At 43.8% G+C, this 27,434-nt stretch overlaps 1 long non-coding RNA gene across 1 annotated transcript in view; it reads left to right on the forward strand.

Annotated features, from left to right (window-relative positions):
• LOC137218213 (uncharacterized) overlaps window positions 1–27,434 on the forward strand; it is a 384,576-nt gene that overhangs the window by 196,986 nt on the left and 160,156 nt on the right. The window lies entirely within an intron of this gene.

Here is a 27,434-nt window from a genome sequence, read left to right on the forward strand (position 1 = left end):
GATGTTTCTTTTTCTGTGTGACTTATTTCAGTTAGAATCATCGTACCTGAATCCACTCATTATGCTGCTACGGGCCTGATGACATAGATTTCATTGCTGAGTGATACTGCATTGTACGTAAGTACCACAATTTCTTTATCCATTTTTCACTTTCTGTGATATTGAACTTGTACGGTAAACGAGATTCTTGTAAACAGAGGCGTCCCAAACTTTGGGGTGGCTGTGTCTTTTTGATTTTAATTTCCCTAAGCTATAGGACCATAAGTGGAAGTGCCCTAGGCTCTGTTGCTTTGGTTTTTAGATGTTTCAGGAAACCCCATACACTTCTCCCAAGTGTCTGTTGGCAATTTACATCCCGCCCATCAGCATAACAAGGCTCACAGTTCTCCATGGCCTGTCCTGCCTTTCTGGATTTTACACTTTCTTCAGATGGCCCTTTTGACCGGGGGGAAGTGAGACTTCATTGTAGTGCAGATTTCCTTTGCAAGTTTGCTTGGTTGGCCAAAAAGTGCGTATGTGTTTTTTCCTGAATATATACAGGAAAAAACGCATACGCCCTTTTTGGCCAAGTGCATCATTGTGGACGTTCTGCCTCTTTTCCTATGCTTTCAATGCAATTCCAGTCTACCTCCTGAAATCGGTTTCCTGCAATTCTGCCCCGCTTTCAAGTCCTCTTGGCAGCCTTACTTCAGTATATTTTTGGACGATAGCTGTCATTTATAACTCTGCAGGTTTGTGAATTACAGTGCCCCTGAGCTCCTTTCTTCAACTCGCTTTCTTGTGACCTGTCCGCAACACAGCAGGATGGCTTCAGGCCCTAAACTGGTTCCGGCTCGGCACGCTGTGCCTTTGGTTATTTCCTCTTTCTGGTGGGACATGAGACTTAAATTTGCCCGTCCAGACACCTCCAGCTAGTCTGTCATTGGTTCTCGCTATTCCTGTTCATCTTCCGCAGAAATTGCAAACTGGGCCAAACAGGACGTTAAAGGTGCTGACTCTCCAAGTGGGGAGAGTGTTAGTAAAGCGTCTGGAATGTTGCACCCGAGTACCAGGGGACCAAAACTGAGACATATTTGAACACGTCTCCCGTTCACACGGTTGATCATACTCTGGGTTCCACATGCATGTTTTAGCTGAAGGAAGAATACCTTAAACCTGGAGAGTTGAGACCCGTGGAATGGGTACCATGCAATATGACTTCAAAGGGTCTTCATTTGCTCACCGAACCTCTCCAATCCTATCACTGCTGCGTTTATGCCCCTGTACACATGCTTGATTCTCTTTCGGAGACATAGCAATCCATAGGTTTTAAGATACTTACTAGTCAGGTACATTCTTAGGCGTTTAATATGCGGTGTTGAGTCCATTTCGTTGAGCAAGGAGTAGCTCTTGTCTATTCCATATTTGGCTTAAGGAACTTTATCTGTGCTCATTTCAATCTCTGGTTTTATGCAGCACCCCAACTCACCTTTACCCTTAAGCAAGCATAAGTTGGTTTTCTAAATTTGAGACCCTGTTCTGCTTTGGAATTCAGTTCCTGTGTAGCCAAGTTTACATTCCGTGTATTACTGATATCTTATGATGTTTCTTTTTCTGTGTGACTTATTTCAGTTAGAATCATCATACCTGAATCCACTCATTGTGCTGCTAAGGGCCTGATGACATAGATTTCATTGCTGAGTGATATTGCTTTGTAAGTAAATACCACAACTTCATTATCCATTTTTCACTTTCTGCGATGTTGAACTTGTACTGTAAACGAGGTTCTTGTAAACAGAGGTGTCCCAAACTTTGGGGTGGCTGTGTCTTTTTGATTTTAATTTCCCTAAGCTATAGGACCATAAGTGGAAGTGCCCTAGGCTCTGATGCTTTGTTTTTTAGATGTTTCAGGAAACACCATACACTTCTCCCGAGTGTCTGTTGGCAATTTACATCCCGCCGATCAGCATAACAAGGCTCCCAGTTCTCCATGGCCTGTCCTGCCTTTCTGGATTTTACACTTTTTTCAGATGGCCCTTTTGACAAGGGGGAAGTGAGACTTCATTGTAGTGCAGATTTCCTTTGCAAGCTTGCTTGGTTGGCCAAAAAGTGCGTATGCGTTTTTTCCTGAATATATTCAGGAAAAAACGCATACGCCCTTTTTGGCCAAGTGCATCATTGTGGACGTTCTGCCTCTTTTCCTATGCTTTCAATGCAATTCCAGTCTACCTCCTGAAATCGGTTTCCTGCAATTCTGCCCCGCTTTCAAGTCCTCTTGGCAGCCTTACTTCAGTATATTTTTGGACGATAGCTGTCATTTATAACTCTGCAGGTTTGTGAATTACAGTGCCCCTGAGCTCCTTTCTTCAACTCACTTTCTTGTGAGCTGGCCGCAACACCGCAGGATGGCTTCAGGCCCTAATCTGGTTCCGGCACGGCACGCTGAGCCTTTGGTTAATTCCTCTTCCTCGTGGGAAATGAGAGTTAAATTTGCCCGTCCAGACACCTCGAGCTAGTCTCTCATTGGTTCTCGCTATTCCTGTTCATCTTCCGCAGAAATTGCAAACTGGGCCAAACAGGAGGTTAAAGGCGCTGACTCTCCAAGTGGGGAGAGTGTTAGTAAAGCGTCTGGAATGTTGCACCCGAGTACCAGGGGACCAAAACTGAGACATATTTGAACACGTCTCCCGTTCACACGGTTGATCATACTCTGGGTTCCACATGCATGTTTTAGCTGAAGGAAGAATACCTTAAACCTGGAGAGTTGAGACCCGTGGAATGGGTACCATGCAATATGACTTCAAAGGGTCTTCATTTGCTCACCGAACCTCTCCAATCCTATCACTGCTGCATTTATGCCCCTGTACACACGCTTGATTCTCTTTCGGAGACATAGCAATCCATAGGTTTTAAGATACTTACTAGTCAGGTACATTCTTAGGCGTTTAATATGCGGTGTTGAGTCCATTTCGTTGAGCAAGGAGTAGCTCTTGTCTATTCCATATTTGGCTTAAGGAACTTTATCTGTGCTCATTTCAATCTCTGGTTTTATGCAGCACCCCAACTCACCTTTACTCTTAAGCAAGCATAAGTTGGTTTTCTAAATTTGAGACCCTGTTCTGCTTTGGAATTCAGTTCCTGTGTAGCCAAGTTTACATTCCGTGTATTACTGATATCTTATGATGTTTCTTTTTCTGTGTGACTTATTTCAGTTAGAATCATCATACCTGAATCCACTCATTGTGCTGCTAAGGGCCTGATGACATAGATTTCATTGCTGAGTGATATTGCTTTGTAAGTAAATACCACAACTTCATTATCCATTTTTCACTTTCTGCGATGTTGAACTTGTACTGTAAACGAGGTTCTTGTAAACAGAGGTGTCCCAAACTTTGGGGTGGCTGTGTCTTTTTGATTTTAATTTCCCTAAGCTATAGGACCATAAGTGGAAGTGCCCTAGGCTCTGATGCTTTGTTTTTTAGATGTTTCAGGAAACACCATACACTTCTCCCGAGTGTCTGTTGGCAATTTACATCCCGCCGATCAGCATAACAAGGCTCCCAGTTCTCCATGGCCTGTCCTGCCTTTCTGGATTTTACACTTTTTTCAGATGGCCCTTTTGACAAGGGGGAAGTGAGACTTCATTGTAGTGCAGATTTCCTTTGCAAGCTTGCTTGGTTGGCCAAAAAGTGCGTATGCGTTTTTTCCTGAATATATTCAGGAAAAAATGCATACGCCCTTTTTGGCCAAGTGCATCATTGTGGACGTTCTGCCTCTTTTCCTATGCTTTCAATGCAATTCCAGTCTACCTCCTGAAATCGGTTTCCTGCAATTCTGCCCCGCTTTCAAGTCCTCTTGGCAGCCTTACTTCAGTATATTTTTGGACGATAGCTGTCATTTATAACTCTGCAGGTTTGTGAATTACAGTGCCCCTGAGCTCCTTTCTTCAACTCGCTTTCTTGTGACCTGGCCGCAACACCGCAGGATGGCTTCAGGCCCTAATCTGCTTCCGGCACGGCACTCTGAGCCTTTGGTTATTTCCTCTTCCTGGTGGGAAATGAGAGTTAAATTTGCCCATCCAGACACCTGCAGCTAGTCTCTCATTGGTTCTCCCTATTCCTGTTCATCTTCCGCAGAAATTGCACACTGGGCCAAACAGGAGGTTAAAGCTGCTGACTCTCCAAGTGGGGAGAGTGTTAGTAAAGCATCTGGAATATTGCACCCGAGTACCAGGGGAAGAAAACTGAGACATATTTGAACACGTCTCCCGTTCACATGGTTGATCATACTCTAGGTTCCACATGCATGTTTTAGCTGAAGGAAGAATACCTTAAACCTGGGTAGTTGAAACCCGTGGAATGGGTACCATGCAATATGACTTCAAAGGGTCTTCATTTGCTCACCGAACCTCTCCAATCCTATCACTGCTGCATTTATGCCCCTGTACACATGCTTGATTCTCTTTTGGAGACATAGCAATCCATAGGTTTTAAGATACTTACTAGTCAGGTACATTCTTAGGCGTTTAATATGCGGTGTTGAGTCCATTTCGTTGAGCAAGGAGTAGCTCTTGTCTATTCCATATTTGGCTTAAGGAACTTTATCTGTGCTCATTTCAATCTCTGGTTTTATGCAGCACCCCAACTCACCTTTCCCCTTAAGCAAGCATAAGTTGGTTTTCTAAATTTGAGACCCTATTCTGTTCTGTAATTCAGTTCCTGTGTAGCCAAGTTTACATTCCGTGTATTACTGATATCTTATGATGTTTCTTTTTCTGTGTGACTTATTTCAGTTAGAATCATCATACCTGAATCCACTCATTGTGCTGCTAAGGGCCTGATGACATAGATTTCATTGCTGAGTGATATTGCTTTGTAAGTAAATACCACAACTTCTTTATCCATTTTTCACTTTCTGTGATGTTGAACTTGTACTGTAAACGAGGTTCTTGTAAACAGAGGCGTCCCAAATTTTGGGGTGGTTGTGTCTTTTTGATTTTAATTTCCCTAAGCTATAGGACCATAAGTGGAAGTGCCCTAGGCTCTGTTGCTTTGTTTTTTAGATGTTTCAGGAAACACCATACACTTCTCCCAAGTGTCTGTTGGCAATTTACATCCCGCCCATCAGCATAACAAGGCTCACAGTTCTTCATGGCCTGTCCTGCCTTTCTGGATTTTACACTTTTTTCAGATGGCCCTTTTGACCGGGGGGAAGTGAGACTTCATTGTAGTGCAGATTTCCTTTGCAAGCTTGCTTGGTTGGCCAAAAAGAGCGTATGCGTTTTTTCCTGAATATATTCAGGAAAAAAAGCATACGCCCTTTTTGGCCAAGTGCATCATTGTGGACGTTCTGCCTCTTTTCCTATGCTTTCAATGCAATTCCAGTCTACCTCCTGAAATCGGTTTCCTGCAATTCTGCCCCGCTTTCAAGTCCTCTTGGCAGCCTTACTTCAGTATATTTTTGGACGATAGCTGTCATTTATAACTCTGCAGGTTTGTGAATTACAGTGCCCCTGAGCTCCTTTCTTCAACTCGCTTTCTTGTGACCTGGCCGCAACACCACAGGATGGCTTCAGGCCCTAATCCGGTTCCGGCACGGCACGCTGAGCCTTTGGTTAATTCCTCTTCCTCGTGGGAAATGAGAGTTAAATTTGCCCGTCCAGACACCTCCAGCTAGTCTCTCATTGGTTCTCCCTATTCCTGTTCATCTTCCGCAGAAATTGCAAACTGGGCCAAACAGGAGGTTAAAGGCGCTGACTCTCCAAGTGGGGAGAGTGTTAGTAAAGCGTCTGGAATGTTGCACCCGAGTACCAGGGGAGGAAAACTGAGACATATTTGAACACGTCTCCCGTTCACACAGTTGATCATACTCTGGGTTCCACATGCATGTTTTAGCTGAAGGAAGAATACCTTAAACCTGGAGAGTTGAGACCCGTGGAATGGGTACCATGCAATATGACTTCAAAGGGTCTTCATTTGCTCACCGAACCTCTCCAATCCTATCACTGCTGCATTTATGCCCCTGTACACACGCTTGATTCTCTTTTGGAGACATAGCAATCCATAGGTTTTAAGATACTTACTAGTCAGGTACATTCTTAGGCGTTTAATATGGGGTGTTGAGTCCATTTCGTTGAGCAAGGAGTAGCTCTTGTCTATTCCATATTTGGCTTAAGGAACTTTATCTGTGCTCATTTCAATCTCTGGTTTTATGCAGCACCCCAACTCACCTTTCCCCTTAAGCAAGCATAAGTTGGTTTTCTAAATTTGAGACCCTATTCTGTTCTGTAATTCAGTTCCTGTGTAGCCAAGTTTACATTCCGTGTATTACTGATATCTTATGATGTTTCTTTTTCTGTGTGACTTATTTCAGTTAGAATCATCATACCTGAATCCACTCATTGTGCTGCTAAGGGCCTGATGACATAGATTTCATTGCTGAGTGATATTGCTTTGTAAGTAAATACCACAACTTCTTTATCCATTTTTCACTTTCTGTGATGTTGAACTTGTACTGTAAACGAGGTTCTTGTAAACAGAGGCGTCCCAAATTTTGGGGTGGTTGTGTCTTTTTGATTTTAATTTCCCTAAGCTATAGGACCATAAGTGGAAGTGCCCTAGGCTCTGTTGCTTTGTTTTTTAGATGTTTCAGGAAACACCATACACTTCTCCCAAGTGTCTGTTGGCAATTTACATCCCGCCCATCAGCATAACAAGGCTCACAGTTCTTCATGGCCTGTCCTGCCTTTCTGGATTTTACACTTTTTTCAGATGGCCCTTTTGACCGGGGGGAAGTGAGACTTCATTGTAGTGCAGATTTCCTTTGCAAGCTTGCTTGGTTGGCCAAAAAGAGCGTATGCGTTTTTTCCTGAATATATTCAGGAAAAAAAGCATACGCCCTTTTTGGCCAAGTGCATCATTGTGGACGTTCTGCCTCTTTTCCTATGCTTTCAATGCAATTCCAGTCTACCTCCTGAAATCGGTTTCCTGCAATTCTGCCCCGCTTTCAAGTCCTCTTGGCAGCCTTACTTCAGTATATTTTTGGACGATAGCTGTCATTTATAACTCTGCAGGTTTGTGAATTACAGTGCCCCTGAGCTCCTTTCTTCAACTCGCTTTCTTTTGAGCTGGCCGCAACACCGCAGGATGGCTTCAGGCCCTAATCTGGTTCCGGCACAGCAGTCTGAGCCTTTGGTTAGTTCCTCTTCCTAGTGGGAAATGAGAGTTAAATTTGCCCGTCCAGACACCACCAGCTAGTCTCTCATTGGTTCTCGCTATGCCTGTTCATCTTCCGCAGAAATTGCAAACTGGGCCAAACAGGAGGTTAAAGGCGCTGACTCTCCAAGTGGGGAGAGTGTTAGTAAAGCGTCTGGAATGTTGCACCCGAGTACCAGGGGAGGAAAACTGAGACATATTTGAACACGTCTCCCGTTCACACGGTTGATCATACTCTGGGTTCCACATGCATGTTTTAGCTGAAGGAAGAATACCTTAAACCTGGGTAGTTGAAACCCGTGGAATGGGTACCATGCAATATGACTTCAAAGGTTCTTCATTTGCTCACCGAACCTCTCCAATCCTATCACTGCTGCGTTTATGCCCCTGTACACATGCTTGATTCTCTTTCGGAGACATAGCAATCCATAGGTTTTAAGATACTTACTAGTCCGGTACATTCTTAGGCGTTTAATATGGGGTGTTGAGTCCATTTCGTTGAGCAAGGAGTAGCTCTTGTCTATTCCATTTTTGGCTTAAGGAACTTTATCTGTGCTCATTTCAATCTCTGGTTTTATGCAGCACCCCAACTCACCTTTCCCCTTAAGCAAGCATAAGTTGGTTTTCTAAATTTGAGACCCTGTTCTGTTCTGTAATTCAGTTCCTGTGTAGCCAAGTTTACATTCCGTGTATTACTGATATCTTATGATGTTTCTTTTTCTGTGTGACTTATTTCAGTTAGAATCATCATACCTGAATCCACTCATTGTGCTGCTGAGGGCCTGATGACATAGATTTCATTGCTGAGTGATATTGCTTTGTAAGTAAATACCACAACTTCTTTATCCATTTTTCACTTTCTGTGATGTTGAACTTGTACTGTAAACGAGGTTCTTGTAAAGAGAGGCGTCCCAAACTTTGGGGTGGCTGTGTCTTTTTGATTTTAATTTCCCTAAGCTATAGGACCATAAGTGGAAGTGCCCTAGGCTCTGTTGCTTTGTTTTTTAGATGTTTCAGGAAACACCATACACTTCTCCCGAGTGTCTGTTGGCAATTTACATCCCGCCCATCAGCATAACAAGGCTCCCAGTTCTCCATGGCCTGTCCTGCCTTTCTGGATTTTACACTTTTTTCAGATGGCCCTTTTGACCGTGGGGAAGTGAGACTTCATTGTAGTGCAGATTTCCTTTGCAAGCTTGCTTGGTTGGCCAAAAAGGGCGTATGCGTTTTTTCCTGAATATATTCAGGAAAAAACGCATACGCCCTTTTTGGCCAAGTGCATCATTGTGGACGTTCTGCCTCTTTTCCTATGCTTTCAATGCAATTCCAGTCTACCTCCTGAAATCGGTTTCCTGCAATTCTGCCCCGCTTTCAAGTCCTCTTGGCAGCCTTACTTCAGTATATTTTTGGACGATAGCTGTCATTTATAACTCTGCAGGTTTGTGAATTACAGTGCCCCTGAGCTCCTTTCTTCAACTCGCTTTCTTGTGAGCTGGCCGCAACACCGCAGGATGGCTTCAGGCCCTAATCTGGTTCCGGCACAGCAGTCTGAGCCTTTGGTTAGTTCCTCTTCCTAGTGGGAAATGAGAGTTAAATTTGCCCGTCCAGACACCTCCAGCTAGTCTCTCATTGGTTCTCGCTATGCCTGTTCATCTTCCGCAGAAATTGCAAACTGGGCCAAACAGGAGGTTAAAGGGACTGACTCTCCAAGTCGGGAGAGTGTCAGTAAAGCGTCTGGAATGTTGCACCCAATTACCAGGGTACGAAAACTGAGACATATTTGAACACGTCTCCCGATCACATGGTTGATCATACTCTAGGTTCCACATGCATGTTTTAGCTGAAGGAAGAATACCTTAAAACTGGGTAGTTGACACCTGTGGAATGGGTACCATGCAATATGACTTCAAAGGGTCTTCATTTGCTCACCGAACCTCTCCAATCCTATCACTGCTGCGTTTATGCCCCTGTACACATGCTTGATTCTCTTTCGGAGACATAGCAATCCATAGGTTTTAAGATACTTACTAGTCAGATACATTCTTAGGCGTTTAATATGCGGTGTTGAGTCCATTTCGTTGAGCAAGGAGCAGCTCTTGTCTATTCCATATTTGGCTTAAGGAACTTTATCTGTGCTCATTTCAATCTCTGGTTTTATGCAGCACCCCAACTCACCTTTCCCCTTAAGCAAGCATAAGTTGGTTTTCTAAATTTGAGACCCTGTTCTGTTCTGTAATTCAGTTCCCGTGTAGCCAAGTTTACATTCCGTGTATTAGTGATATCTTATGATGTTTCTTTTTCTGTGTGACTTATTTCAGTTAGAATCATCGTACCTGAATCCACTCATTATGCTGCTATGGGCGTGATGACATAGATTTCATTGCTGAGTGATACTGCATTGTACGTAAGTACCACATGTTCTTTATCCATTTTTCACTTTCTGTGATATTGAACTTGTACGGTAAACGAGGTTCTTGTAAACAGAGGTGTCCCAAACTTTGCAGTGGCTGTGTCTTTTTGATTTTAATTTCCCTAAGCTATAGGACCATAAGTGGAAGTGCCCTAGGCTCTGTTGCTTTGTTTTTTAGATGTTTCAGGAAACACCATACACTTCTCCCAAGTGGCTGTTGGCAATTTACATCCTGCCCATCAGCATAACAAGTCTCCCAGTTCTCCATGGCCTGTCCTGCCTTTCTGGATTTTACACTTTTTTCAGATGGCCCTTTTGACCGGGGGGAAGTGAGACTTCATTGTAGTGCAGATTTCCTTTGCAAGCTTGCTTGGTTGGCCAAAAAGGGCGTATGAGTTTTTTCCTGAATATATTCAGGAAAAAATGCATACTCCCTTTTTGGGCAAGTGCATCATTGTGGACGTTCTGCCTCTTTTCCTATGCTTTCTATGCAATTCCAGTCTACCTCCTGAAATCGGTTTCCTGCAATTCTGCCCCGCTTTCAAGTCCTCTTGGCAGCCTTACTTCAGTATATTTTTGGACGATAGGTGTCATTTATAACTCTGCAGGTTTGTGAATTACAGTGTCCCTGAGCTCCTTTCTTCAACTCGCTTTCTTTAGAGCTGGCTGCAACACCGCAGGATGGCTTCAGACCCTAATCTGCTTCCGGCACGGCACGCTCAGCCTTTGGTTATTTCCTCTTCCTGGTGGGAAATGAGAGTTAAATTTGCCCGTCCAGACACCTCCAGCTAGTCTCTCATTTGTTCTCCCTATTCCTGTTCATCTTCCGCAGAAATTGCAAACTGGGCCAAACAGGAGGTTAAAGGCGCTGACTCTCCAAGTGGGGAGAGTGTTAGTAAAGCGTCTGGAATGTTGCACCCGAGTACCAGGGTACGAAAACTGAGACATATTTGAACACGTCTCCCGTTCACACGGTTGATCATACTCTGGGTTCCACATGCATGTTTTAGCTGAAGGAAGAATACCTTAAACCTGGAGAGTTGAGACCCGTGTAATGTGTACCATGCAATATGACTTCAAAGGGTCTTCATTTGCTCACCAAACCTCTCCAATCCTATCACTGCTGCGTTTATGCCCCTGTACACACGCTTGATTCTCTTTTGGAGACAGAGCAATCCATAGGTTTTAAGATACTTACTAGTCAGGTACATTCTTAGGCGTTTAATATGGGGTGTTGAGTCCATTTCGTTGAACAAGGAGTAGCTCTTGTCTATTCCATTTTTGGCTTAAGGAACTTTATCTGTGCTCATTTCAATCTCTGGTTTTATGCAGCACCCCAACTCACCTTTCCCCTTAAGCAAGCATAAGTTGGTTTTCTAAATTTGAGACCCTGTTCTGTTCTGTAATTCAGTTCCTGTGTAGCCAAGTTTACATTCCGTGTATTACTGATATCTTATGATGTTTCTTTTTCTGTGTGACTTATTTCAGTTAGAATCATCATACCTGAATCCACTCATTGTGCTGCTGAGGGCCTGATGACATAGATTTCATTGCTGAGTGATATTGCTTTGTAAGTAAATACCACAACTTCTTTATCCATTTTTCACTTTCTGTGATGTTGAACTTGTACTGTAAACGAGGTTCTTGTAAACAGAGGCGTCCCAAACTTTGGGGTGGCTGTGTCTTTTTGATTTTAATTTCCCTAAGCTATAGGACCATAAGTGGAAGTGCCCTAGGCTCTGTTGCTTTGTTTTTTAGATGTTTCAGGAAACACCATACACTCCTCCCGAGTGTCTGTTGGCAATTTACATCCCGCCCATCAGCATAACAAGGCTCCCAGTTCTCCATGGCCTGTCCTGCCTTTCTGGATTTTACACTTTTTTCAGATGGCCCTTTTGACCGGGGGGAAGTGAGACTTCATTGTAGTGCAGATTTCCTTTGCAAGCTTGCTTGGTTGGCCAAAAAGGGCGTATGCGTTTTTTCCTGAATATATTCAGGAAAAAACGCATACGCCCTTTTTGGCCAAGTGCATCATTGTGGACGTTCTGCCTCTTTTCCTATGCTTTCAGTGCAATTCCAGTCTACCTCCTGAAATCGGTTTCCTGCAATTCTGCCCCGCTTTCAAGTCCTCTTGGCAGCCTTACTTCAGTATATTTTTGGACGATAGCTGTCATTTATAACTCTGCAGGTTTGTGAATTACAGTGCCCCTGAGCTCCTTTCTTCAACTCGCTTTCTTGTGACCTGGCCGCAACACCGCAGGATGGCTTCAGGCCCTAAACTGGTTCCGGCACGGCAGGCTGAGCCTTTGGTTAATTCCTCTTCCTGGTTTGGAAATGAGAGTTAAATTTGCCCGTCCAGACACCTCCAGCTAGTCTCTCATTGGTTCTCCCTATTCCTGTTCATCTTCCACAGAAATTGCAAACTGGGCCAAACAGGTTGTTAAAGGGACTGACTCTCCAAGTGGGGAGAGTGTTAGTAAAGCGTCTGGAATGTTGCACCCGAGTACCAGGGTACGAAAACTGAGACATATTTGAACACGTCTCCCGATCACATGGTTGATCATACTCTAGGTTCCACATGCATGTTTTAGCTGAAGGAAGAATACCTTAAACCTGGGTAGTTGAAACCCATGGAATGGGTACCATGCAATATGACTTCAAAGGGTCTTCATTTGCTCACCGAACCTCTCCAATCCTATCACTGCTGCGTTTATGCCCCTGTACACACGCTTGATTCTCTTTTGGAGACATAGCAATACATAGGTTTTATGATACTTACTAGTCAGGTACATTCTTAGGCGTTTAATATGGGGTGTTGAGTCCATTTCGTTGATCAAGGAGTAGCTCTTGTCTATTCCATATTTGGCTTAAGGAACTTTATCTGTGCTCATTTCAATGTCTGGTTTTATGCAGCACCCCAACTCACCTTTCCCCTTAAGCAAGCATAAGTTGGTTTTTTAAATATGAGACCCTGTTCTGTTCTGTAATTCAGTTCCTGTGTAGCCAAGTTTACATTCCGTGTATTAGTGATATCTTATGATGTTTCTTTTTCTGTGTGACTTATTTCAGTTAGAATCATCGTACCTGAATCCACTCATTATGCTGCTACGGGCCTGATGACATAGATTTCATTGCTGAGTGATACTGCATTGTACGTAAGTACCACAAGTTCTTTATCCATTTTTCACTTTCTGTGATATTGAACTTGTACGGTAAACGAGGTTCTTGTAAACAGAGGCGTCCCAAACTTTGGGGTGGCTGTGTCTTTTTGATTTTAATTTCCCTAAGCTATAGGACCATAAGTGGAAGTGCCCTAGGCTCTGTTGCTTTGTTTTTTAGATGTTTCAGGAAACACCATACACTTCTCCCGAGTGTCTGTTGGCAATTTACATCCCGCCCATCAGCATAACAAGGCTCCCAGTTCTCCATGGCCTGTCCTGCCTTTCTGGATTTTACACTTTTTTCAGATGGCCCTTTTGACCGGGGGGAAGTGAGACTTCATTGTAGTGCAGATTTCCTTTGCAAGCTTGCTTGGTTGGCCAAAAAGGGCGTATGCGTTTTTTCCTGAATATATTCAGGAAAAAACGCATACGCCCTTTTTGGCCAAGTGCATCATTGTGGACGTTCTGCCTCTTTTCCTATGCTTTCAATGCAATTCCAGTCTACCTCCTGAAATCGGTTTCCTGCAATTCTGCCCCGCTTTCAAGTCCTCTTGGCAGCCTTACTTCAGTATATTTTTGGACGATAGCTGTCATTTATAACTCTGCAGGTTTGTGAATTACAGTGCCCCTGAGCTCCTTTCTTCAACTCGCTTTCTTTTGAGCTGGCCGCAACACCGCAGGATGGCTTCAGGCCCTAATCTGGTTCCGGCACGGCACGCTGAGCCTTTGGTTAATTCCTTTTCCTGGTGGGAAATGAGAGTTAAATTTGCCCGTCCAGACACCTCCAGCTAGTCTCTCATTGGTTCTCGCTATTCCTGTTCATCTTCCGCAGAAATTGCAAACTGGGCCAAACAGGAGGTTAAAGGGATTGACTCTCCAAGTGGGGAGAGTGTTAGTAAAGCGTCTGGAATGTTGCACCCGAGTACCAGGGCAGAAAAACTGAGACATATTTGAACACGTCTCCCGTTCTCACGGTTGATCATACTCTGGGTTCCACATGCATGTTTTAGCCGAAGGAAGAATACCTTAAACGTGGAGAGCTGAGACCCGTGTAATGGGTACCATGCAATATGACTTCAAAGGGTCTTCCTTTGCTCGCCGAACCTCTCCAATCCTATCACTTCTGTGTTTATGCCCCTTTACACACGCTTGATTCTCTTTTGGAGACATAGCAATCCATAGGTTTTAAGATACTTACTAGTCAGGTACATTCTTAGGCGTTTAATATGGGGTGTTGAGTCCATTTCGTTGAGCAAGGAGTAGCTCTTGTCTATTCCATATTTGGCTTAAGGAACTTTATCTGTGCTCATTTCAATGTCTGGTTTTATGCAGCACCCCAACTCACCTTTCCCCTTAAGCAAGCATAAGTTGGTTTTCTAAATTTGAGACCCTGTTCTGTTTTGGAATTCAGTTCCTGTGTAGCCAAGTGTACATTCCGTGTATTAGTGATATCTTATGATGGTTCTTTTTCTGTGTGACTTATTTCAGTTAGAATCATCGTACCTGAATCCACTCATTATGCTGCTACGGGCCTGATGACATAGATTTCATTGCTGAGTGATACTGCATTGTACGTAAGTACCACAAGTTCTTTATCCATTTTTCACTTTCTGTGATATTGAACTTGTACGGTAAACGAGGTTCTTGTAAACAGAGGCGTCCCAAACTTTGGGGTGGCTGTGTCTTTTTGATTTTAATTTCCCTAAGCTATAGGACCATAAGTGGAAGTGCCCTAGGCTCTGTTGCTTTGTTTTTTAGATGTTTCAGGAAACACCATACACTTCTCCCTAGTGTCTGTTGGCAATTTACATCCCGCCCATCAGCATAACAAGGCTCCCAGTTCTCCATGGCCTCTCCTGCCTTTCTGGATTTTACACTTTTTTCAGATGGCCCTTTTGACCGGGGGGAAGTGAGACTTCATTGTAGTGCAGATTTCCTTTGCAAGCTTGCTTGGTTGGCCAAAAAGTGCGTATGCGATTTTTCCTGAATATATTCAGGAAAAAACGCATACGCCCTTTTTGGCCAAGTGCATCATTGTGGACGTTCTGCCTCTTTTCCTATGCTTTCAATGCAATTCCAGTCTACCTCCTGAAATCAGTTTCCTGCAATTCTGCCCCTCTTTCAAATCCTCTTGGCAGCCTTACTTCAGTATATTTTTGGACGATAGCTGTCATTTATAACTCTGCAGGTTTGTGAATTACAGTGCCCCTGAGCTCCTTTCTTCACCTCGTTTTCTTGTGACCTGGCCGCAACACCGCAGTATGGCTTCAGGCCCTAATCTGGTTCCGGCACGGCACGCTGAGCCTTTGGTTATTTCCTCTTCCTGGTGGGAAATGAGAGTTAAATTTGCCCGTCCAGACACCTCCAGCTAGTCTCTCATTGGTTCTCGCTATTCCTGTTCATCTTCCGCAGAAATTGCAAACTGGGCCAAACAGGAGGTTAAAGGGACTGACTCTCCAAGTCGGGAGAGTGTTAGTAAAGCGTCTGGAATGTTGCACCCGAGTACCAGGGTATGAAAACTGAGACATATTTGAACACGTCTCCCGATCACATGGTTGATCATACTCTAGGTTCCACATGCATGTTTTAGCTGAAGGAAGAATACCTTAAACCTGGGTAGTTGAAACCCGTGGAATGGGTACCATGCAATATGACTTCAAAGGGTCTTCATTTGCTCACCGAACCTCTCCAATCCTATCACTGCTGCGTTTATGCCCCTGTACACACGCTTGATTCTCTTTTGGAGACATAGCAATCCATAGGTTTTAAGATACTTACTAGTCAGGTACATTCTTAGGCGTTTAATATGGGGTGTTGAGTCCATTTCGTTGATCAAGGAGTAGCTCTTGTCTATTCCATATTTGGCTTAAGGAACTTTATCTGTGCTCATTTCAATCTCTGGTTTTATGCAGCACCCCAACTCACCTTTCCTATTAAGCAAGCATAACTAGGTTTTCTAAATTTGAGACCCTGTTCTGTTTTGGAATTCAGTTCCTGTGTAGCCAAGTTTACATTCCGTGTATTAGTGATATCTTATGATGTTTCTTTTTCTGTGTGACTTATTTCAGTTAGAATCATCGTACCTGAATCCACTCATTGTGCTGCTAAGGGCCTGATGACATAGATTTCATTGCTGAGTGATACTGCATTGTACGTAAGTACCACAAGTTCTTTATCCATTTTTCACTTTCTGTGATATTGAACTTGTACGGTAAACGAGGTTCTTGTAAACAGAGGCGTCCCAAACTTTGGGGTGGCTGTGTCTTTTTGATTTTAATTTCCCTAAGCTATAGGACCATAAGTGGAAGTGCCCTAGGCTCTGTTGCTTTGCTTTTTAGATGTTTCAGGAAACACCATACACTTCTCCCGAGTGTCTGTTGGCAATTTACATCCCGCCCATCAGCATAACAAGGCTCCCAGTTCTCCATGGCCTGTCCTGCCTTTCTGGATTTTACACTTTCTTCAGATGGCCCTTTTGACCGGGGGGAAGTGAGACTTCATTGTAGTGCAGATTTCCTTTGCAAGTTTGCTTGGTTGGCCAAAAAGGGCGTATGCGTTTTTTCCTGAATATATTCAGGAAAAAACGCATACGCCCTTTTTGGCCAAGTGCATCATTGTGGACGTTCTGCCTCTTTTCCTATGCTTTCAATGCAATTCCAGTCTACCTCCTGAAATCGGTTTCCTGCAATTCTGCCCTGCTTTCAAGTCCTCTTGGCAGCCTTACTTCAGTATATTTTTGGACGATAGCTGTCATTTATAACTCTGCAGGTTTGTGAATTACAGTGCCCCTGAGCTCCTTTCTTCAACTCGCTTTCTTGTCACCTGGCCGCAACACCACAGGATGGCTTCAGGCCCTAATCTAGTTCCGGCACGGCACACTGAGCCTTTGGTTAATTCCTCTCCCTGGTGGGAAATGAGAGTTAAATTTGCCCGTCCAGACACGTCCAGCTAGTCTCTCATTGGTTCTCGCTACTCCTGTTCATCTTCCGCAGAAATTACAAACTGGGCCAAACAGGAGGTTAAAGGGACTGACTCTCCAAGTCGGGAGAGTGTTAGTAAAGCGTCTGGAATGTTGCACCCGAGTACCAGGGTATGAAAACTGAGACATATTTGAACACGTCTCCCGATCACATGGTTGATCATACTCTAGGTTCCACATGCATGTTTTAGCTGAAGGAAGAATACCTTAAACCTGGGTAGTTGAAACCCATGGAAAGGGTACCATGCAATATGACTTCAAAGGGTCTTCATTTGCTCACCGAACCTCTCCAATCCTATCACTGCTGCGTTTATGCCCCTGTACATATGCTTGATTCTCTTTCGGAGACATAGCAATCCATAGGTTTTAAGATACTTACTAGTCACGTACATTCTTAGGCATTTAATATGCGGTGTTGAGTCCATTTTGTTGAGCAAGGAGTAGCTCTTGTCTATTCCATATTTGGCTTAAGAAATTTATCTGTGCTCATTTCAATCTCTGGTTTTATGCAGCACCCCAACTCACCTTTACCCTTAAGCAAGCATAAGTTGGTTTTCTAAATTTGAGACCCTGTTCTGTTCTGTAATTCAGTTCCTGTGTAGCCAAGTTTACATTCCGTGTATTACTGATATCTTATGATGTTCTTTTTCTGTGTGACTTATTTCAGTTAGAATCATCGTACCTGAATCCACTCATTATGCTGCTACGGGCCTGATCACATAGATTTCATTGCTGAGTGATACTGCATTGTACGTAAGTACCACAAGTTCTTTATCCATTTTTCACTTTCTGTGATATTGAACTTGTACGGTAAACGAGGTTCTTGTAAACAGAGGCGTCCCAAACTTTGGGGTGGCTGTGTCTTTTTGATTTTAATTTCCCTAAGCTATAGGACCATAAGTGGAAGTGCCCTAGGCTCTGTTGCTTTGCTTTTTAGATGTTTCAGGAAACACCATACACTTCTCCCGAGTGTCTGTTGGCAATTTACATCCCGCCCATCAGCATAACAAGGCTCCCAGTTCTCCATGGCCTGTCCTGCCTTTCTGGATTTTACACTTTCTTCAGATGGCCCTTTTGACCGGGGGGAAGTGAGACTTCATTGTAGTGCAGATTTCCTTTGCAAGTTTGCTTGGTTGGCCAAAAAGGGCGTATGCGTTTTTTCCTGAATATATTCAGGAAAAAACGCATACGCCCTTTTTGGCCAAGTGCATCATTGTGGACGTTCTGCCTCTTTTCCTATGCTTTCAATGCAATTCCAGTCTACCTCCTGAAATCGGTTTCCTGCAATTCTGCCCTGCTTTCAAGTCCTCTTGGCAGCCTTACTTCAGTATGTTTTTGGACGATAGCTGTCATTTATAACTCTGCAGGTTTGTGAATTACAGTGCCCCTGAGCTCCTTTCTTCAACTCGCTTTCTTGTCACCTGGCCGCAACACCACAGGATGGCTTCAGGCCCTAATCTAGTTCCGGCAAGGCACACTGAGCCTTTGGTTAATTCCTCTCCCTGGTGGGAAATGAGAGTTAAATTTGCCCGTCCAGACACCTCCAGCTAGTCTCTCATTGGTTCTCGCTATTCCTGTTCATCTTCCGCAGAAATTGCAAACTGGGCCAAACAGGAGGTTAAAGGGACTGACTCTCCAAGTCGGGAGAGTGTTAGTAAAGCGTCTGGAATGTTGCACCCGAGTACCAGGGTATGAAAACTGAGACATATTTGAACACGTCTCCCGATCACATGGTTGATCATACTCTAGGTTCCACATGCATGTTTTAGCTGAAGGAAGAATACCTTAAACCTGGGTAGTTGAAACCCATGGAAAGGGTACCATGCAATATGACTTCAAAGGGTCTTCCTTTGCTCGCCGAACCTCTCCAATCCTATCACTTCTGTGTTTATGCCCCTTTACACACGCTTGATTCTCTTTTGGAGACATAGCAATCCATAGGTTTTAAGATACTTACTAGTCAGGTACATTCTTAGGCGTTTAATATGGGGTGTTGAGTCCATTTCGTTGAGCAAGGAGTAGCTCTTGTCTATTCCATATTTGGCTTAAGGAACTTTATCTGTGCTCATTTCAATCTCTGGTTTTATGCAGCACCCCAACTCACCTTTCCCCTTAAGCAAGCATAAGTTGGTTTTCTAAATTTGAGACCCTGTTCTGTTTTGGAATTCAGTTCCTGTGTAGCCAAGTGTACATTCCGTGTATTACTGATATCTTATGATGTTTCTTTTTCTGTGTGACTTATTTCAGTTAGAATCATCGTACCTGAATCCACTCATTATGCTGCTACGGGCCTGATCACATAGATTTCATTGCTGAGTGATACTGCATTGTACGTAAGTACCACAAGTTCTTTATCCATTTTTCACTTTCTGTGATATTGAACTTGTACGGTAAACGAGGTTCTTGTAAACAGAGGCGTCCCAAACTTTGGGGTGGCTGTGTCTTTTTGATTTTAATTTCCCTAAGCTATAGGACCATAAGTGGAAGTGCCCTAGGCTCTGTTGCTTTGTTTTTTAGATGTTTCAGGAAACACCATACACTTCTCCCCAGTGTCTGTTGGCAATTTACAACCCGCCCATCAGCATAACAAGGCTCCCAGTTCTCCATGGCCTGTCCTGCCTTTCTGGATTTTACACTTTTTTCAGATGGCCCTTTTGACCGGTGGGAAGTGAGACTTCATTGTAGTGCAGATTTCCTTTGCAAGCTTGCTTGGTTGGCCAAAAAGGGCGTATACGTTTTTTCCTGAATATATTCAGGAAAAAACGCATACGCCCTTTTTGGCCAAGTGCATCATTGTGGACGTTCTGCCTCTTTTCCTATGCTTTCAATGCAATTCCAGTCTACCTCCTGAAATCGGTTTCCTGCAATTCTGCCCCGCTTTCAAGTCCTCTTGGCAGCCTTACTTCAGTATATTTTTGGACGATAGCTGTCATTTATAACTCTGCAGGTTTGTGAATTACAGTGCCCCTCAGCTCCTTTCTTCAACTCGCTTTCTTGTGACCTGGCCGCAACACCGCAGGATGGCTTCAGGCCCTAAACTGGTTCCGGCACGGCAGGCTGAGCCTTTGGTTAATTCCTCTTCCTGGTTTGGAAATGAGAGTTAAATTTGCCCGTCCAGACACCTCCAGCTAGTCTCTCATTGGTTCTCGCTCTTCTTGTTCATCTTCCACAGAAATTGCAATCTGGGCCAAACAGGAGGTTAAAGGGACTGACTCTCCAAGTCGGGAGGGTGTTAGTAAAGCGTCTGGAATGTTGCACCCGAGTACCAGGGTACGAAAACTGAGACATATTTGAACACGTCTCCCGATCACATGGTTGATCATACTCTAGGTTCCACATGCATGTTTTAGCTGAAGGAAGAATACCTTAAACCTGGGTAGTTGAAACCTGTGGAATGGGTACCATGCAATATGACTTCAAAGGGTCTTCATTTGCTCACCGAACCTCTCCAATCCTATCACTGCTGCGTTTATGCCCCTGTACACATGCTTGATTCTCTTTCGGAGACATAGCAATCCATAGGTTTTAAGATACTTACTAGTCAGGTACATTCTTAGGCGTTTAATATGCGGTGTTGAGTCCATTTCGTTGAGCAAGGAGTAGCTCTTGTCTATTCCATATTTGGCTTAAGGAACTTTATCTGTGCTCATTTCAATGTCTGGTTTTATGCAGCACCCCAACTCACCTTTCCCCTTAAGCAAGCATAAGTTGGTTTTCTAAATTTGAGACCATGTTCTGTTCTGTAATTCAGTTCCTGTGTAGCCAAGTTTACATTCCGTGTATTACTGATATCTTATGATGTTTCTTTTTCTGTGTGACTTATTTCAGTTAGAATCATCATATCTGAATCCACTCATTGTGCTGCTAAGGGCCTGATGACATAGATTTCATTGTTGAGTGATATTGCTTTGTAAGTAAATACCACAACTTCTTTATCCATTTTTCACTTTCTGCGATGTTGAACTTGTACTGTAAACGAGGTTCTTGTAAACAGAGGCGTCTTAAACTTTGGGGTGGCTGTGTCTTTTTGATTTTAATTACCCTAAGCTATAGGACCATAAGTGGAAGTGCCCTAGGCTCTGTTGCTTTGTTTTTTAGATGTTTCAGGAAACACCATACACTTCTCCCGAGTGTCTGTTGGCAATTTACATCCCGCCCATCAGCATAACAAGGCTCCCAGTTCTCCATGGCCTGTCCTGCCTTTCTGGATTTTACACTTTTTTCAGATGGCCCTTTTGGCCGGGGGGGAGTGAGACTTCATTGTAGTGCAGATTTCCTTTGCAAGCTTGCTTGGTTGGCCAAAAAGGGCGTATGCGTTTTTTCCTGAATATATTCAGGAAAAAGCGCATACGCCCTTTTTGGCCAAGTGCATCATGGTGGACGTTCTGCCTCTTTTCCTATGCTTTCAATGCAATTCCAGTCTACCTCCTGAAATCGGTTTCCTGCAATTCTGCCCCGCTTTCAAGTCCTCTTGGCAGCCTTACTTCAGTATATTTTTGGACGATAGCTGTCATTTATAACTCTGCAGGTTTGTGAATTACAGTGCCCCTGAGCTCCTTTCTTCAACTCGCTTTCTTGTGACCTGGCCGCAACACCGCAGGATGGCTTCAGGCCCTAATGTGGTTCCGGCACGGCACGCTAAGCCTTTGGTTATTTCCTCTTCCTGGTGGGAAATGAGAGTTAAATTTGCCCGTCCAGACACCTCCAGCTAGTCTCTCATTGGTTCTCCCTATTACTGTTCATCTTCCGCAGAAATTGCAAACTGGGCCAAACAGGAGGTTAAAGGCGCTGACTCTCCAAGTGGGGAGAGTGTTAGTAAAGCGTCTGGAATATTGCACCCGAGTACCAGGGTACGAAAACTGAGACATATTTGAACACGTCTCCCGTTCACACGGTTGATCATACTCTGGGTTCCCCATGCATGTTTTAGCTGAAGGAAGAATACCTTAAACCTGGGTAGTTGAAACCCGTGGAATGGGTACCATGCAATATGACTTCAAAGGGTCTTCATTTGCTCACCGAACCTCTCCAATCCTATCACTGCTGCGTTTATGCCCCTGTACACACGCTTGATTCTCTTTTGGAGACATAGCAATCCATAGGTTTTAAGATACTTACTAGTCAGGTACATTCTTAGGCGTTTAATATGGGGTGTTGAGTCCATTTCGTTGATCAAGGAGTAGCTCTTGTCTATTCCATATTTGGCTTAAGGAACTTTATCTGTGCTCATTTCAATCTCTGGTTTTATGCAGCACCCAAACTCACCTTTACCCTTAAGCAAGGATATGTTGGTTTTCTAAATTTGAGACCCTGTTCTGTTCTGTAATTCAGTTCCTATGTAGCCAAGTTTACATTCCGTGTATTACTGATATCTTATGATGTTTCTTTTTCTGTGTGACTTATTTCAGTTAGAATCATCATACCTGAATCCACTCATTGTGCTGGTAAGGGCCTGATGACATAGATTTCATTGCTGAGTGATACTGCATTGTACGTAAGTACCACAAGTTCTTTATCCATTTTTCACTTTCTGTGATATTGAACTTGTACGGTAAACGAGGTTCTTGTAAACAGAGGCGTCCCAAACTTTGGGGTGGCTGTGTCTTTTTGATTTTAATTTCCCTAAGCTATAGGACCATAAGTGGAAGTGCCCTAGGCTCTGTTGCTTTGTTTTTTAGATGTTTCAGGAAACACCATACACTTCTCCCGAGTGTCTGTTGGCAATTTACATCCCGCCCATCAGCATAACAAGGCTCCCAGGTCTCCATGGCCTGTCCTGCCTTTCTGGATTTTACACTTTTTTCAGATGGCCCTTTTGACCGGGGGGAAGTGAGACTTCATTGTAGTGCAGATTTCCTTTGCAAGCTTGCTTGGTTGGCCAAAAAGGGCGTATGCGTCTTTTCCTGAATATATTCAGGAAAAAACGCATACGCCCTTTTTGGCCAAGTGCATCATTGTGGACGTTCTGCCTCTTTTCCTATGCTTTCAAAGCAATTCCACTTTACCTCCTGAAATCGGTTTCCTGCAATTCTGCCCTGCTTTCAAGTCCTCTTGGCAGCCTTACTTCAGTATGTTTTTGGACGATAGCTGTCATTTATAACTCTGCAGGTTTGTGAATTACAGTGCCCCTGAGCTCCTTTCTTCAACTCGCTTTCTTGTCACCTGGCCGCAACACCGCAGGATGGCTTCAGGCCCTAATCTGCTTCCGGCACGGCATGCTGAGCCTTTGGTTAATTCCTCTTCCTGGTGGGAAATGAGAGTTAAATTTGCCCGTCCAGACACCTCCAGCTAGTCTCTCATTGGTTCTCGCTATTCCTGTTCATCTTCCTCAGAAATTGCAAACTGGGCCAAACAGGAGGTTAAAGGGACTGACTCTCCAAGTGGGGAGAGTGTTAGTAAAGCGTCTGGAATGTTGCACCCGAGTACCAGGGCAGAAAAACTGAGACATATTTGAACACGTCTCCCGTTCTCACGGTTGATCATACTCTGGGTTCCACATGCATGTTTTAGCCGAAGGAAGAATACCTTAAACGTGGAGAGCTGAGACCCGTGTAATGGGTACCATGCAATATGACTTCAAAGGGTCTTCCTTTGCTCGCCGAACCTCTCCAATCCTATCACTTCTGTGTTTATGCCCCTTTACACACGCTTGATTCTCTTTTGGAGACATAGCAATCCATAGGTTTTAAGATACTTACTAGTCAGGTACATTCTTAGGCGTTTAATATGGGGTGTTGAGTCCATTTCGTTGAGCAAGGAGTAGCTCTTGTCTATTCCATATTTGGCTTAAGGAACTTTATCTGTGCTCATTTCAATCTCTGGTTTTATGCAGCACCCCAACTCACCTTTCCCCTTAAGCAAGCATAAGTTGGTTTTCTAAATTTGAGACCCTGTTCTGTTTTGGAATTCAGTTCCTGTGTAGCCAAGTGTACATTCCGTGTATTACTGATATCTTATGATGTTTCTTTTTCTGTGTGACTTATTTCAGTTAGAATCATCGTACCTGAATCCACTCATTATGCTGCTACGGGCCTGATCACATAGATTTCATTGCTGAGTGATACTGCATTGTACGTAAGTACCACAAGTTCTTTATCCATTTTTCACTTTCTGTGATATTGAACTTGTACGGTAAACGAGGTTCTTGTAAACAGAGGCGTCCCAAACTTTGGGGTGGCTGTGTCTTTTTGATTTTAATTTCCCTAAGCTATAGGACCATAAGTTGAAGTGCCCTAGGCTCTGTTGCTTTGTTTTTTAGATGTTTCAGGAAACACCATACACTTCTCCCCAGTGTCTGTTGGCAATTTACAACCCGCCCATCAGCATAACAAGGCTCCCAGTTCTCCATGGCCTGTCCTGCCTTTCTGGATTTTACACTTTTTTCAGATGGCCCTTTTGACCGGGGGGAAGTGAGACTTCATTGTAGTGCAGATTTCCTTTGCAAGCTTTCTTGGTTGGCCAAAAAGGGCGTATGCGTTTTTTCCTGAATATATTCAGGAAAAAACGCATACGCCCTTTTTGGCCAAGTGCATCATTGTGGACGTTCTGCCTCTTTTCCTATGCTTTCAATGCAATTCCAGTCTACCTCCTGAAATCGGTTTCCTGCAATTCTGCCCCGCTTTCAAGTCCTCTTGGCAGCCTTACTTCAGTATATTTTTGGACGATAGCTGTCATTTATAACTCTGCAGGTTTTTGAATTACAGTGCCCCTCAGCTCCTTTCTTCAACTCGCTTTCTTGTGACCTGGCCGCAACACCGCAGGATGGCTTCAGGCCCTAAACTGGTTCCGGCACGGCAGGCTGAGCCTTTGGTTAATTCCTCTTCCTGGTTTGGAAATGAGAGTTAAATTTGCCCGTCCAGACACCTCCAGCTAGTCTCTCATTGGTTCTCGCTCTTCTTGTTCATCTTCCACAGAAATTGCAATCTGGGCCAAACAGGAGGTTAAAGGGACTGACTCTCCAAGTCGGGAGGGTGTTAGTAAAGCGTCTGGAATGTTGCACCCGAGTACCAGGGTACGAAAACTGAGACATATTTGAACACGTCTCCCGATCACATGGTTGATCATACTCTAGGTTCCACATGCATGTTTTAGCTGAAGGAAGAATACCTTAAACCTGGGTAGTTGAAACCTGTGGAATGGGTACCATGCAATATGACTTCAAAGGGTCTTCATTTGCTCACCGAACCTCTCCAATCCTATCACTGCTGCGTTTATGCCCCTGTACACATGCTTGATTCTCTTTCGGAGACATAGCAATCCATAGGTTTTAAGATACTTACTAGTCAGGTACATTCTTAGGCGTTTAATATGCGGTGTTGAGTCCATTTCGTTGAGCAAGGAGTAGCTCTTGTCTATTCCATATTTGGCTTAAGGAACTTTATCTGTGCTCATTTCAATGTCTGGTTTTATGCAGCACCCCAACTCACCTTTCCCCTTAAGCAAGCATAAGTTGGTTTTCTAAATTTGAGACCATGTTCTGTTCTGTAATTCAGTTCCTGTGTAGCCAAGTTTACATTCCGTGTATTACTGATATCTTATGATGTTTCTTTTTCTGTGTGACTTATTTCAGTTAGAATCATCATATCTGAATCCACTCATTGTGCTGCTAAGGGCCTGATGACATAGATTTCATTGTTGAGTGATATTGCTTTGTAAGTAAATACCACAACTTCTTTATCCATTTTTCACTTTCTGCGATGTTGAACTTGTACTGTAAACGAGGTTCTTGTAAACAGAGGCGTCCCAAACTTTGGGGTGGCTGTGTCTTTTTGATTTTAATTACCCTAAGCTATAGGACCATAAGTGGAAGTGCCCTAGGCTCTGTTGCTTTGTTTTTTAGATGTTTCAGGAAACACCATACACTTCTCCCGAGTGTCTGTTGGCAATTTACATCCCGCCCATCAGCATAACAAGGCTCCCAGTTCTCCATGGCCTGTCCTGCCTTTCTGGATTTTACACTTTTTTCAGATGGCCCTTTTGGCCGGGGGGAAGTGAGACTTCATTGTAGTGCAGATTTCCTTTGCAAGCTTGCTTGGTTGGCCAAAAAGGGCGTATGCGTTTTTTCCTGAATATATTCAGGAAAAAGCGCATACGCCCTTTTTGGCCAAGTGCATCATGGTGGACGTTCTGCCTCTTTTCCTATGCTTTCAATGCAATTCCAGTCTACCTCCTGAAATCGGTTTCCTGCAATTCTGCCCCGCTTTCAAGTCCTCTTGGCAGCCTTACTTCAGTATATTTTTGGACGATAGCTGTCATTTATAACTCTGCAGGTTTGTGAATTACAGTGCCCCTGAGCTCCTTTCTTCAACTCGCTTTCTTGTGACCTGGCCGCAACACCGCAGGATGGCTTCAGGCCCTAATCTGGTTCCGGCACGGCACGCTAAGCCTTTGGTTATTTCCTCTTCCTGGTGGGAAATGAGAGTTAAATTTGCCCGTCCAGACACCTCCAGCTAGTCTCTCATTGGTTCTCCCTATTACTGTTCATCTTCCGCAGAAATTGCAAACTGGGCCAAACAGGAGGTTAAAGGCACTGACTCTCCAAGTGGAGAGAGTGTTAGTAAAGCGTCTGGAATGTTGCACCCGAGTACCAGGGTACGAAAACTGAGACATATTTGAACACGTCTCCCGTTCACACGGTTGATCATACTCTGGGTTCCCCATGCATGTTTTAGCTGAAGGAAGAATACCTTAAACCTGGGTAGTTGAAACCCGTGGAATGGGTACCATGCAATATGACTTCAAAGGGTCTTCATTTGCTCACCGAACCTCTCCAATCCTATCACTGCTGCGTTTATGCCCCTGTACACACGCTTGATTCTCTTTTGGAGACATAGCAATCCATAGGTTTTAAGATACTTACTAGTCAGGTACATTCTTAGGCGTTTAATATGGGGTGTTGAGTCCATTTCGTTGATCAAGGAGTAGCTCTTGTCTATTCCATATTTGGCTTAAGGAACTTTATCTGTGCTCATTTCAATCTCTGGTTTTATGCAGCACCCAAACTCACCTTTACCCTTAAGCAAGCATAAGTTGGTTTTCTAAATTTGAGACCCTGTTCTGTTCTGTAATTCAGTTCCTATGTAGCCAAGTTTACATTCCGTGTATTACTGATATCTTATGATGTTTCTTTTTCTGTGTGACTTATTTCAGTTAGAATCATCATACCTGAATCCACTCATTGTGCTGGTAAGGGCCTGATGACATAGATTTCATTGCTGAGTGATACTGCATTGTACGTAAGTACCACAAGTTCTTTATCCATTTTTCACTTTCTGTGATATTGAACTTGTACGGTAAACGAGGTTCTTGTAAACAGAGGCGTCCCAAACTTTGGGGTGGCTGTGTCTTTTTGATTTTAATTTCCCTAAGCTATAGGACCATAAGTGGAAGTGCCCTAGGCTCTGTTGCTTTGTTTTTTAGATGTTTCAGGAAACACCATACACTTCTCCCGAGTGTCTGTTGGCAATTTACATCCCGCCCATCAGCATAACAAGGCTCCCAGGTCTCCATGGCCTGTCCTGCCTTTCTGGATTTTACACTTTTTTCAGATGGCCCTTTTGACCGGGGGGAAGTGAGACTTCATTGTAGTGCAGATTTCCTTTGCAAGCTTGCTTGGTTGGCCAAAAAGGGCGTATGCGTCTTTTCCTGAATATATTCAGGAAAAAACGCATACGCCCTTTTTGGCCAAGTGC

The sequence above is a fragment of the Pseudorca crassidens genome, unplaced genomic scaffold (genome assembly GCF_039906515.1).
Source record: "Pseudorca crassidens isolate mPseCra1 unplaced genomic scaffold, mPseCra1.hap1 Scaffold_50, whole genome shotgun sequence".
In the NCBI taxonomy this organism is placed as follows: Eukaryota; Metazoa; Chordata; class Mammalia; order Artiodactyla; family Delphinidae; genus Pseudorca; species Pseudorca crassidens.